The sequence below is a fragment of the Cupressus sempervirens genome, chromosome 4 (genome assembly GCF_028749045.1).
Source record: "Cupressus sempervirens isolate cs-2001-9-10 chromosome 4, ASM2874904v1, whole genome shotgun sequence".
Taxonomy (NCBI): Eukaryota; Viridiplantae; Streptophyta; class Pinopsida; order Cupressales; family Cupressaceae; genus Cupressus; species Cupressus sempervirens.
The window spans coordinates 242,083,224-242,095,638 of record NC_143121.1 but is presented as its reverse complement, the minus strand read 5'-3'; the positions used below and the strand labels follow the sequence as shown (position 1 = coordinate 242,095,638).

Below are 12,415 nucleotides of genomic sequence, written 5' to 3'. Positions count from 1 at the left end.
TAGGTTGGTGTGGGCTGCATCCAAAGATGGAAGGTATAATGTCAAAAGTGGTTATAAAGCTCTCACTAATCCTTATTATAGTAGGGAATAGACCCTACCATCTTCTTTGTTCTAGGGCCCTTCATGTCTACCCAAGGTTAGGATCTTACTACGACTCACATACCATAACAAGATCCTTATAGCAGAGAGATTTCACAAATTGGGTTTAGACGGACCTATGTAAACATAGTAGTGAAGATGTTGATCACATTCTTTATAAATGCCCTTAAACCCTTGACTACTGGGAGTGGCTCAGATATATGTTGGGCTGGCACATCCCCTTCCCCTTTTCTTTTTTGGATCTTCTTAGAAGTTGTGCTTCCAACTCTTGTAAAGGTATTTTCTGTAGCATATGGAAAATCAGCCCTTCCATCCTTGTATGGGAAGTTTGGAAGTAAAGGAACAGGAGACTGTTCAGGGAGCAGGAAATGTAGCCAAAGGAGATCATCATGAAAATTGAATCTAGTATTGTCGAAATAATGAACTCCCATCTTAGAAAGTCCTAGAATGAAGAAGAATCCTTCTCTAGCTGGGATGGTTTCTTTAAGGAAAAATGGAATAATCTTATCAACCCTCTGCTCAACTATAGAAAGGGAATCTTTTAGATGGCAACCTCCTCCTTGTGGTTGGTCAAAAATAAACTTTGATGGGGCCTCCCATGGTAACCCAGGCAAGGCAAGCATTGGCTACATATTTAACAATGAGTCAAGCTTTTGGATAGCTAAGAGGGCCAAATCTATTGAGTCAACTACTAACAACCTAGTAGACCTTGAAGCCTTGCAAGAGGGGTTGCTAATTTGTTTAAAACTAGATCTCTCCAAAATTATCATCGAAGGAGATTCCCAAATTGTATTAAATGCCATAAGGAAACGAGCCACACCTAGCTAGACTTTGAATTTGAAACTATCAGAGGTCCTCTCCATTCTAGATAAATTTAAAGAAACTCAAATTTATCACATCTATTTGGAAGGAAATAAGAAGGTAGACCTATTAGAAAATGAAGGGGCTAATGCTAAGTCTTATCTAATTTTTAGAGATAGCAAGCGATTTATTATCATCCACTTAGTTCTAGTAGAGGTAGCCTTTATTCTCTTTTATCTCAACCTTCTTATTTATTATTATTATTATTATTATATGTTTTTATCTCCTTCCTTTCATGCATTCATTTGTTTTTTGTTGACCTTCCATCTTTTTTTTAGCTTGTCATTTTTATGATTGTGTTAATTTATTCCTTTGGTTTTTTTCACCATTTTGCCTTAATGTCTCCCTCGTGTCTCAGCTTATGTTGGTGTCATCATTTTATGACATCATGGCAGAAAGGGCTTCTAGGTCCTTCTTTTGGACCCCACCTTTTATTGTCTATCATTATTGTTGGGCTCAGTCTTACCTTCGGGATGGATCGCAACATTAGTTTTTTCTACACCTCCAAAATTCAAACCATGGCATTCTGGGGTAATGTCAAACTAGAGAGATGGAGCAGAATCCTTAAATAGGTTGATGACATGATGAGGATAGTTTTAAGAAGAGCCATTGATGAGGGAGTTTTTGACTATGAGTATACCTAGAGGAAAAATAGTGATATTATAGGTATCTTCATAGGTTGTATGGCAAGAGCTAGGGTGGAGCCACGGGCCATTATCTAACTCTACTGCAACATTTTTGACCAATCAGGAGGAAGGGCCTTGAACAAGCCATTAGAAGCATTGATGACAAGTTGTGTATCCCTCTTCTGGAGAAGTACATGGCACTCCCTCTAGGTTCCCTTGATTTTAAGATATCCTTTCATCGACCCTCCCTAGTAATCTGCAAAAACTTAGCCTTTTATTGGGAGTGGCCCATAATGGAGGCTAGTATACAATTCCTGCCCTGGTGGAGGGGAATAGTCAAGGATGAGAGTAGAGAATGGCCTATCAACTATCTCAATTTGTTCAAAAACATACATTTAGCTTGGGGTGGTCTTTGACAACCTAGAAGCCCTAAACTTCTACACTCCAAACATAGAGAAAACTAGCTAGGTGAAGTTTGATTTTGAATTTCTGCCCAATTTCTAGTTGGAGAACCCAAATGATATATCTGAAGTCATTATGATCTATTGGAAGTAGGTGGCTCTTAGGAGCTCTATTGGGTTGTTCTCTTTTCGAGCCTAGTTAGATTGGTAGGATGCTTTCAGTATTAGGGCTATGTTCACTCATTTTGCTGGTATGTTGGTATTAAGATGTACTCTACTTTGGGCCTCTCTAATGGTCATATCAAACTATTTTTTGGTCTCATTTTGGTTATATTTTCTAGTTTTGGGCCCCCCTTAGCTCGCTTCTCCTATAAGGGATTGTTGCTTGGTGGTTCCTTCCTCTGCTCTCTATAAATGTTTCTCTCCTTTAATATAGATAATGGTAACGACTACTATTTTATTCATATATTTCATGGTTTCCTTGGTTTTCGGTGGCTTTTGGGGCTTATTGCTCCCCATTTGTTATGTTACAAGCTTTTATATCTGGATGGTTCTCACTTCTTTGGTAGATTTAAATTACTATTGGTAGGCTTAGAAGCAGCTTCCTAAATTTTGGATGGGTTGGAAATATGTATCTGCATGTTTTTCAAGAATTAACCCTTAATTAACTAAGTCTTCACATTGTATCTATTCTTTGTATGTCATCTTGATTATTTTTATCAATTTTTGCCTGATATCTCACCATGGTTATTACCATGGTTTTCTTAGATTTTGGAGTAGGCCTTTAATTTCAAGATATTGGTAGAGATAATTATTATCTACTCGAATCGAAACTTAGTACCAGTCGCTCTGCTTTTGGACTTTCAGTCTTTTGGAGGTCTAAATTGTTTCTCTATCCTCACTCAGGGAGCATCAGAAGGGTATCGTAGCTATTAGACCTACTTGATTACAGCTCGTTCTCTTGTGTTAGTATAAATGATGTTTAGATATTGTTATGTTGTGATCTTCTAAGGCTAACAAACATATAGGTTAAGAGTTATCGGACTAGTAAGATTATTTTTAATACAGTTTTGAACATAATAACTTAGATTGTCCTTAATTTAGGTTGGATTGACTCCTGGCTGAAAGATCTTATGCCATTTGGCTCTCTGCCTCTTCGGATTATTACAGATATAAGTAATATATGAATCAATTAAGAGTTTAGTTTGGTAGTGGGTTGATAAGTTTAGCTTTCTTTTAATAGTGATTGTATATTTATTATAAAATATGAGCTAATTACAATAAAATCCGCAGCGGCTTAATGATTAAGATTCAAAGTATACGCTAAAGCTAGTTGAGAATAACACCAGTAATTTTCTAAATTTAAGAAATATCAATTAATTTAGACAATCCCCATTATGTATCGACTCTTGGTACCAACTTCATTTTCTGTCTCTCTCAATCAAGCATGAAGTTTTGACATCTATTTTGGCTTTTCCTCCTCCATATCTTGGATTAACAATCAATATCATTTTGTGGTTAGTCTGTGGTGTTTTTTCTATACGAAATCAAGACTCTTACTCTTCAACTCAAGTCTGCATTCCTCGAAGTTCAGAAGGGTCACTTTCATAATCCAAGCAGATTTATTATGTACGCAGGAAATTATGAAACTCTAATTAGATTCTCACTGGGGTATGCTCCTTTTATTTCTGTATAATATAAGACTTTGGTTCTGGGCTAGATTAGAGCTTTTCTTCTACATTATTTCCTACCAGTATCCACCAGAACAAAGATTCTTGTAAAAACTTAATTTTTTATTAATATAATACAATATCTTGACTGTTTACTGATTTAAAAAAAAAACAAACATTATCAATACTACAATGTTAACATTAAAGCACCATAAGCCGGAGAAGAAACATTGATAAGTGTTTCAGACAATAGAATTCTACATAAACATGCTATTGAAGTTGATGCACCACTAGTCAGGTCAAATATAAAAGACTTTGATGCACCACTATTCAATTCAAATATAAAACACTTTTGACTATTTAATACTGGTTACGGGTACATATAAGTTGTTGGCCTGTAGCGACTGATATCAGGCAGTCTATTTAATACTGACTACAGATGCATATAAGTTGCTGGCCCATAGCCACTGGCAACGAGGCGTCGCATAATAAAGATTAAGGGAAACGAGAGAACGGGTCCTTAAATTAGCTTAGGTAGATGTGACGGTATCAACGTCTATACTTTTATGCCTAAAAAGATTATTAAATTGAAACTATTCATAAAATGGTAGAGCGAGTTATTCAGACAATGTGTACACAATTCAATAAATGGAAATGTCAATTACCTAATTTGAAATTTATAAAACAAACAAATAATTTTAATAATTTTAATTTAATATTAAATATTAAATAAATACCATTCTGTTGGCTGGTAGACGCTTCCGTCTATAACAATTTCTGTCCATACTCTTACGTAGCTATGACCCGTTCCAACGGTCCCATCCCGCGCACAATGATAATTAAACTATCATTTAATTTTCCAAAACACTAAACTATTCTTTTATCTTTGTAATTAATACATTTATGAGAACAATGTTTTGTAGTAATAACGATGGTTAATTACGTACTTGAAAGCGGAGATGCAATCTTCGGCTATCTTCAAGTGACAATCCTGGCTCATAACAGTGTGAATACTGCGACGTCAAAAGCGAAGCACCATAAGTGGGTGAAAAAACGTGGATAAGTGTTCAGACAAAGAATCCTACATAAGCCTGCTAACAAAGTTTTGCATGACAAAGATTTAGGAAAGCGAAAGAACGGGTCATTAAATTTCCAAAATATCTATCAGATTAGGTACCAGAGACGGTATCAACGTGGATACTTTTGTGTCTTAACAGATTATTAAATTCAAACTATTCATAAAATGGTAGAGAGACTCCACTAGACAATGTGTAAACAATTCGATAAATTGCAATGTCAACGAACTCTACGCTATACATGACAATTTCTCTCCATTCTCGTACGTAGCTTTGCAATGTCAACGTACTCAACGACCCGTTCCAATGGATTCATCCCGCGCACAATGGACTAATTCGTGTCTAGCCGCCATCGTTTGACAAAGTATTGCAAATTAAAATGAACATATTGCACCGCTCATTTTCTCTATAAAATACCTGTTTTGGGTAGGCTCAATCATAACAAGCTCTGTTTCTCCATTTCTCATACCGTTCAACATTTTGAACCAATAGGAAATGCAAACTTCTGCAACAATGATGAAAGCTTCCTTGAGCTGCATTTTATGGTTTTCTCTAATATTGTCAATTAATGCATCAGACCCAGATCCTCTGCAGGATTTCTGTGTGGCCGATCTTACTCAATCCAATGTGAAGCTGAACGGTTTTGTGTGCAAAGACCCAAAGGAAGTGAATGCTTCAGATTTCTTGTTTAAGGGACTTGATACTCCACTCTCAACCAACAATCGTTTTGGGTTCAATATCACCGCTGGTACTGTGGAAACTTTCCCCGGATTAAACACGCTGGGCATCTCAATGAACCACGGAGTATTTGCACCTGGTGGTTTGAATCCCCCTCATATTCACCCTCGCGCTACTGAGATCATATTTGTAATGGAGGGCACTATTTTGGTTGGTTTTGTCACCACAAATAATGTGTTGTTCTCGCAAAAGTTGGAGAAGGGAGATGTGTTTGTGGTTCCAAGGGGGTTAATCCATTTTCAACAGAATGTTGGGAATTCATATGCAACTACCATTACGGCTCTAAACAGCCAGCTGCCTGGTGTTCAAGTGGTTGCATCTGCCGTCTTTGGAGCCAATCCTCCAATTCCTCAAGGTGTTTTGACCAAGGCATTTAATATCAATGACCAACAGCTCAAACAGTTGATTGCTGGACAAACCTCATGAGCGCCTGTAATTTATAGACCATTGTGGTGAGAGAAGTTTGTATCTTATCTCTCTTAGTCTAGATTCTTCCTCAGTTTGATTTCTTCCTTTCCTTCAGATGATTTTATGGTGAACCCACTAAGAGCCTCATTCTGCTTTCTGGCCGAAATGAATAAATACTTTACTCGTTTTCATCGAGCCTAAATTGAAATGAATTTAACACATTGTTTCATTAAAAGATACTAATTTGTGAGTCTTTGTGATCAATACGCTTTACTTCATTCCTGTTCTTTAAAAATAATTGTATATTTCTATTTTTTGTTTCAAGTTTTATGAAATTATAAATAAAACAAATTACCGCCTATTATAAATTACCACATGTATCCACACAGAATTGAAAATATGAAGAAATATTTAATGGTCCTTATTCTAATTTGATTTCTCTAAGGCATATCATGTCAGATATTTATTGGACTGCAAAATGAGAGTTATTATAATGCCAGGAATCAATGTGAAATAGTAGAGAAGTTCTTAAATGTTTGGATAAGAACTTCTATTATAAATATAGGTTTTGGGCAACGTAGAAATCAGATTGAAGAAGCAAACAATAGCTTTGCCTTCATGTGAGAGCAGCAGCTCATGTTCTAATTTTAGAATGTTAAGAGTTTAGTTTACTTTTCTGTCTATTGTATGAGCAGCAACTCTAATTTCTAGGAGAGTAGTTTGATTTGTAAGAGAATGAGTTCTACATTACTAATAAGTATTGAAGCTTATGGTTGAGTAATTTTCTGATGGGATAGAAAGAGTTAAGATGTTCTTTCTAAATCTACTTGTTTGAATTGATCAATGTATGTGTCATGTAGAATGAAAATAACTCAATCTCCATATTAATCAGCTTTGTGTGGATCTGTGTGGTTGATTTTTTCATTTTTTTCCTTTATCCATTCTACTCCTATTTTGCTCATCTGGTATCAAAGCCAAGTTAATGGCATCTTCTTCTAGTACAAGTTTGTCAAATCCCCAGATTTCCCAATTTAATGGAAAAAATTATGAATATTGGTCAATTACAATGAGTTTTATTTAGTTCTCAAGATATTTGGAGTGTTGTAGAAAATGGAAACATTGAACCTATTGAATCTGGAGCATTGTCTAAGATAGATAAGGATTTGCTAAAGGATAATAGGAAGAAGGATTCTAAAGCTTCTTTCTACATTTTCCAAGCAATACACGAGCATTTTCCCTAGAGTTGGAGCAGCAATAAAATCGAAGCAAGCATGTGATATTCTTCAAACTGCATACCAAGGTATAGATAAAGTGAAAATTGCAAAAATACAAATGTTAAGAAGGGATTTCAAAACTATGTATATGAAAGAATCTAAATCTATAGATTCTTTTTTTACTCAAATTATTGGGCTAGTCAATCAAATTAGATCTCATGGTGATACTCATGAAGATAAAAGAATAGTTGAAAAGATTCTAAGAAACTTACCTAGAAAGTTTGAATCTATTGTTGTGACTATTGAAGAAACAAAAAAAAATTCTCAATACTCTATAGATGAGCGTCATGCCTCTCTATTTTCTTATGAGCATAGACCTATTCATTCTTCTAACTCTTCTTTCGAGCATGCTTTTAAGTCACAAGTCACAATTTCTCATAGTAGAAGCATAGGCATATCTAACTTTAGAGTCAAGGAAGAAATTCATATAGAAGTGGAAGAACCAACCCAACCAATCCAAGTGGGTGAGCCAACAACCAAATTTTGAGTCAAAATTGATCCCCAAGTCAAAGGTATGACAAATCTCAAGTTCAGTGTCACTATTGTAAAATATATGATCATTATGGAAGTGAATGTAGAAAAAGACAATATCATTCCAACAAAAAAAGTTCAAATTTTTCTAGAGAAAATCAAAATCAAGGCAATATGTTTCTAGCATGTAATGTTGCATAGGAGAGTCAAAAGGATGTTTGGTTTCTAGATTTAGGTTGTAGTAATCATATGACAGGGAATGTAAGAATGTTTTCAAATTTGGATAAGTCTATAAAATCATATGTAACTTTGGGAAATGATAAAAATGTCTTAGTAATGGGAAAAGGAAATGTCAACATTGTAACTAAATAGTGGGAGAAAAAATTATTTTTTATGTTTACTTTGTTCCTAGATCAAAACATAATTTGATGAGTATTGGACAACTTTTTGAAAAGGGATATAGAATTTCTTTCAAAAATATGAATGTATAATCTTGGATCAACTCCCAAGAAATTAGTTAATAGAAAAAGTTCAGATGATGAACAAAATAATGTTTCCCTTAAGTATAACATCATATTTAAGGGTTAAATTTTCCCAAGAAATCACTCAAAATTTATCACAAGTAGTTTTTCAATCATAAATAAAAGATGAGAACTGGCTTGGGCATTTAAGATTTGTACACTTGAATTTTAGTGGCCTAGATGTGTTACATAAAAAGAATATGGTAAAAGCTTTTCCATTGATAGAAAACCTAGATAAAGTATGTGAGTGTTGTATTTTGGGAAAGCAACATAGAGAGACATTTCCCATTGGCAAGTTAATTAGAGAAAAGGCATCCTTAGAGATAGCTCACTCTTATTTGTGTGGACCAATGCAGAGACCCTCAATTGGTGGAAGTATTTATTTCTTGACATTTATTGATGATTACTCCAAAAAGGCATGGCTTTATTTCATAAATCATAAGTCTAGGGTTTTTAATATATTTTGTCAATTCAAGTCTTTAGTTGAGAAGCAAAGTGGATATTATATCAAAGTTCTATGAACTGATAAAGGTGGTGAATACATCTCAAACATGTTTCTCAAATTTTGCAAGGATCATGAAATACAAAAGAAATTTACTAAAAGGTACACTCCACAAAAAAATCATGTTACAAAGAGAAATAATAGAGCTATTATGGACATGGCTAGGAGTATGTTGAAGGCTAAGAATATGTCAAATGAGCAATGGGAAGAAGTTGTAGCACGTGCTTCATCTACGTAATGAATAGATGCCCAACCAAAATTGTTATGAATAAGGTTCCAGAGGAAGCATGGACTGGAAATAAGTCTATTGTTTATCATTTGAAAGTATTTGGATGTGTAGTATATGCTCATGTCCCAAACGAGTTGAGAAAGAAATTGGATAACAAGGGCAGAAAATGGATATATGTTCGTGATAGTGAGGATACAAAAGCTTATAAGTTTTTTATCCTATAACTAGAAAAGTGTTAATAAGTAGAGATGTACAATTCATAGAAGAGGCATCTAGGGATGGAAAAATTGAGAAAATAGTTAATGTTTTGGTATGTTTTTTGCAAGCGGATAGGGAAGTTACAATTCAACAAGTGCTCCCATAGAAAATCCTTCTGTACCAACTCAAACTCAATATAATCATGCACAAGAAATACCATCTCTAATAAGAACTCTTCATGGAGTACCATCAAGCCCACATGATTTAGGATCTACTCCAAATAAAACATTATCAGTCTCAAGTAGACCAAGAACAAGAAGCTTAAGTGACATATATGATCAAAATGAAAGTTAGAATAATGCTGATCTAATTTCTCTTTTTGCATTATTTTTACAAGTAGATGATGCAAAATATTTTGATGATGCAATTAATGATGAAAAATGGAAACATGCTATGGATGAGGAAATTGATTCTATTGAAAAGAATCATACATGAGACATAGTAAACATTCCAAAAGGAAAAAATGTGATAAGAGTAAAGTGGGTTTATAAGACTAAGATAAATGCAGATGGAGATATACAGAAGCATAAGGTAAGACTTATGGTAAACAGATACTCAGAACATACTAGATTTGAGTACAATGAAACATTTTCTCTAGTGACTCATCTAGACACAATGCAGACAATATTGCAATCACACCTTAGAACAAGTGGTTAGTATATCAAATAGATGTCAAAATTGCATTTTTAAATGGTTTTCTAGAAGAAGGGGTATATGTGAAGCAACCACAAGGATGTGAGGTTCTAGGACATGAAAATAAGGTTTACAAACTCAAGAAATCACTCTATGGACTTAAACAAGCTCCTAGAGCATGGTATAGAAGAATTGATTCTTATCTTATATAGGAAGGCTTTAGTAGGTATAATAGTGAGCCTATGCTATATACAAAGATGAATGACCAAGGTAAAATTCTAATTGTATGTTTGTATGTTCATGATTTTATATTTATGGGTGATCTATAAGGTTACTTGTTCAAAGAAGCTATGAAGAAGGAATTTGAAATCACTGATCTAGGTCTTATGAAGTACTTTCTTTGCATTGAGGTGAAGCAAGATGAGTATGGTATATTCATCTCAAAAGACAAATATGCTAATAATTTGAAAAGTTTCAATGTGATCAATAGAAAATCAACACCAACACTAGTTATGATAGGTTTGAAGCTAAGCAAGGATGATATGGGTCCAATGAAGATCCAACATTATACAAAAGACTTGTTTGTAGTCTAATGTATTTAACTGCCACAAGGCGAGATATAATGTATGGTTTGATTCTCATTTCAAGGTTCATGGAGTCTCTAAAAGACTCTCAATGGAAAGTAGGAAAATGAATTTTGAGATTTGTGAATAGAACGAGAAATTATGGAATGCACTATTCATGTTTGGATGAGTTCAAACTTATAGGGTACACTAATAGTGATCGTATTAGTAGAATTGATGATAGAAAAATTGCATCTGGTTATGTATTTCATTTTAGAATAGGTCTAGTATCTTGGGTATCCAAGAAACAACCTATTATGACTCTTTCATTAGCAAAGGAAGAGTATGTAGTAGCAATAGGAGTAACATGTAAAGCCATTTATATGAGAAGAGTGTTAGCAAATTTGAGGCATAAACAAGAGGAAAAAACACAAATCTTTTGTGATAATAACTCAGTGATTGCATTATCCAAGAATCACATGTTTCATAAGAGGAGCAAGAATATAGATACTCGACACCATTTCATTAGGGAACTAATTAACAATGGAGAGCTATATTTGGATTATTGTAGATCTGAAGAACAATATGTAGAAATTTTTACCAAGCCACTAGGACAAGAAAGCTTTGAGCACCAAAGAAATTTTTTGGGAATCGTAAGTGGTGGTAGTTGTGATTAAGGGAGAGTATTGGAAGTTTTAATCACAATCATTGAGACACATGCATCATCAAAGAGTTGCAGTTAAAAAAATTGAAAACTTTAACAAATATTTAACGGTCCTCATCCTTATTTGATTTCTCCAAGGATTATCATGTCAGATATTTATTGGACTATAAAATTAGAGTTATTATAATGCCAAGAATGCATGTAAAATAATAGAGTAGTTTTTCATTTTTTGAATAAGAACTTCTATTATAAATATAGATTTTGGGTTGCGTAGAAATCAGATTGAAGAAGAAAATAACAACTTTTCCTTCATGTGAGAGTATCAGCTCATTTTCTAGTTTTAGCAAGTTAGAACTTAGTTTATTTTTCTATCTAGTGTATGAGAGGTAGCTCTAATTTTTAAAATTGTAGTTTGATTTGTAAGAGCATGAGTTCTACATTATTAATAAGTATTGAAGATTATGGTTCAGTAATTTTCTTATGTGATAGAAAGAGTTAAGATGTTCTTTCTAAATCTACTTGTTTGAATTGATTGATGTATGTGTCTTGTAGAATTGAAAAAGCTCAATCTCCATATTAATCAAGTTATTATGGATCTATGTGGTTGATTTTTATGTTTTCTGATAAATCCATTCTACTCCTATTTCCTTCAGGATGGTCTTGATAGATTCAATAAAATGCATCTCTAACCAAAATTTAAAAAAATTAATTATCATGATGTCATATTTAAAATATATTGCTTGTAACTGATATTTAGAAAACTAATTGCAAAAATAATGAGTGTTTATTGTGATACTTGAATGATGTAAGCTAATCTAGAAAAATACAAGAGTTTCAACATATTGCAATCTATATCTTGTGATATATTAGAGTGAAATTTTAGGAATGATTTGATAGATAAAAGAGAAATATGAAATCAATGATAGTTTATTTTGAATATACTATATTTTCAAACATCTTTAAATGGTTGACATTGTGCCAAAGTAGATATACTACCCAAAGTCTGGCTTGCATAGTATCCTCTAAATTATTTAAGAACATGTATTTTGTGTCCATATTGAATCCTCCATTCACATGACCCAGATAGGTCTAGATGTATTAATTACACCTCTCAATGATGAGGTTGCTCTGAATTTTACCTAAAATTATGAAAAAACTAAAGGAGGAGAATGAGAAAAGATAATTATTCAACATTAAAGGTGGCACTACAAGGTGATGGTTGTTGCTTGAGCAGCAGATTGGCATCAATTGTATTGTGGCCTTTGTCACAAAAGGAGTTTTCCATCTACCGATTTTTAATAATGTATTACTAACCCCATATTTTATAGTTACATGAGATCTCATAAAAATATTCTTCATATATGTGGAAATTTTTGTTGATAATTGACGTTGGTCATAAAATAGAGTTTTTTCTAAGGAAA

At 33.7% G+C, this 12,415-nt stretch overlaps 1 pseudogene across 1 annotated transcript; it reads left to right on the top strand.

The window, feature by feature from the left end:
* Positions 1-5,189: 5,189 nt before the first annotated feature.
* Positions 5,190-6,114, top strand: LOC149560909 (germin-like protein 5-1 pseudogene; annotated as a pseudogene). The gene has a single exon (XR_016363389.1). The product of XR_016363389.1 is annotated as a germin-like protein 5-1 pseudogene (transcript).
* Positions 6,115-12,415: the final 6,301 nt, after the last annotated feature.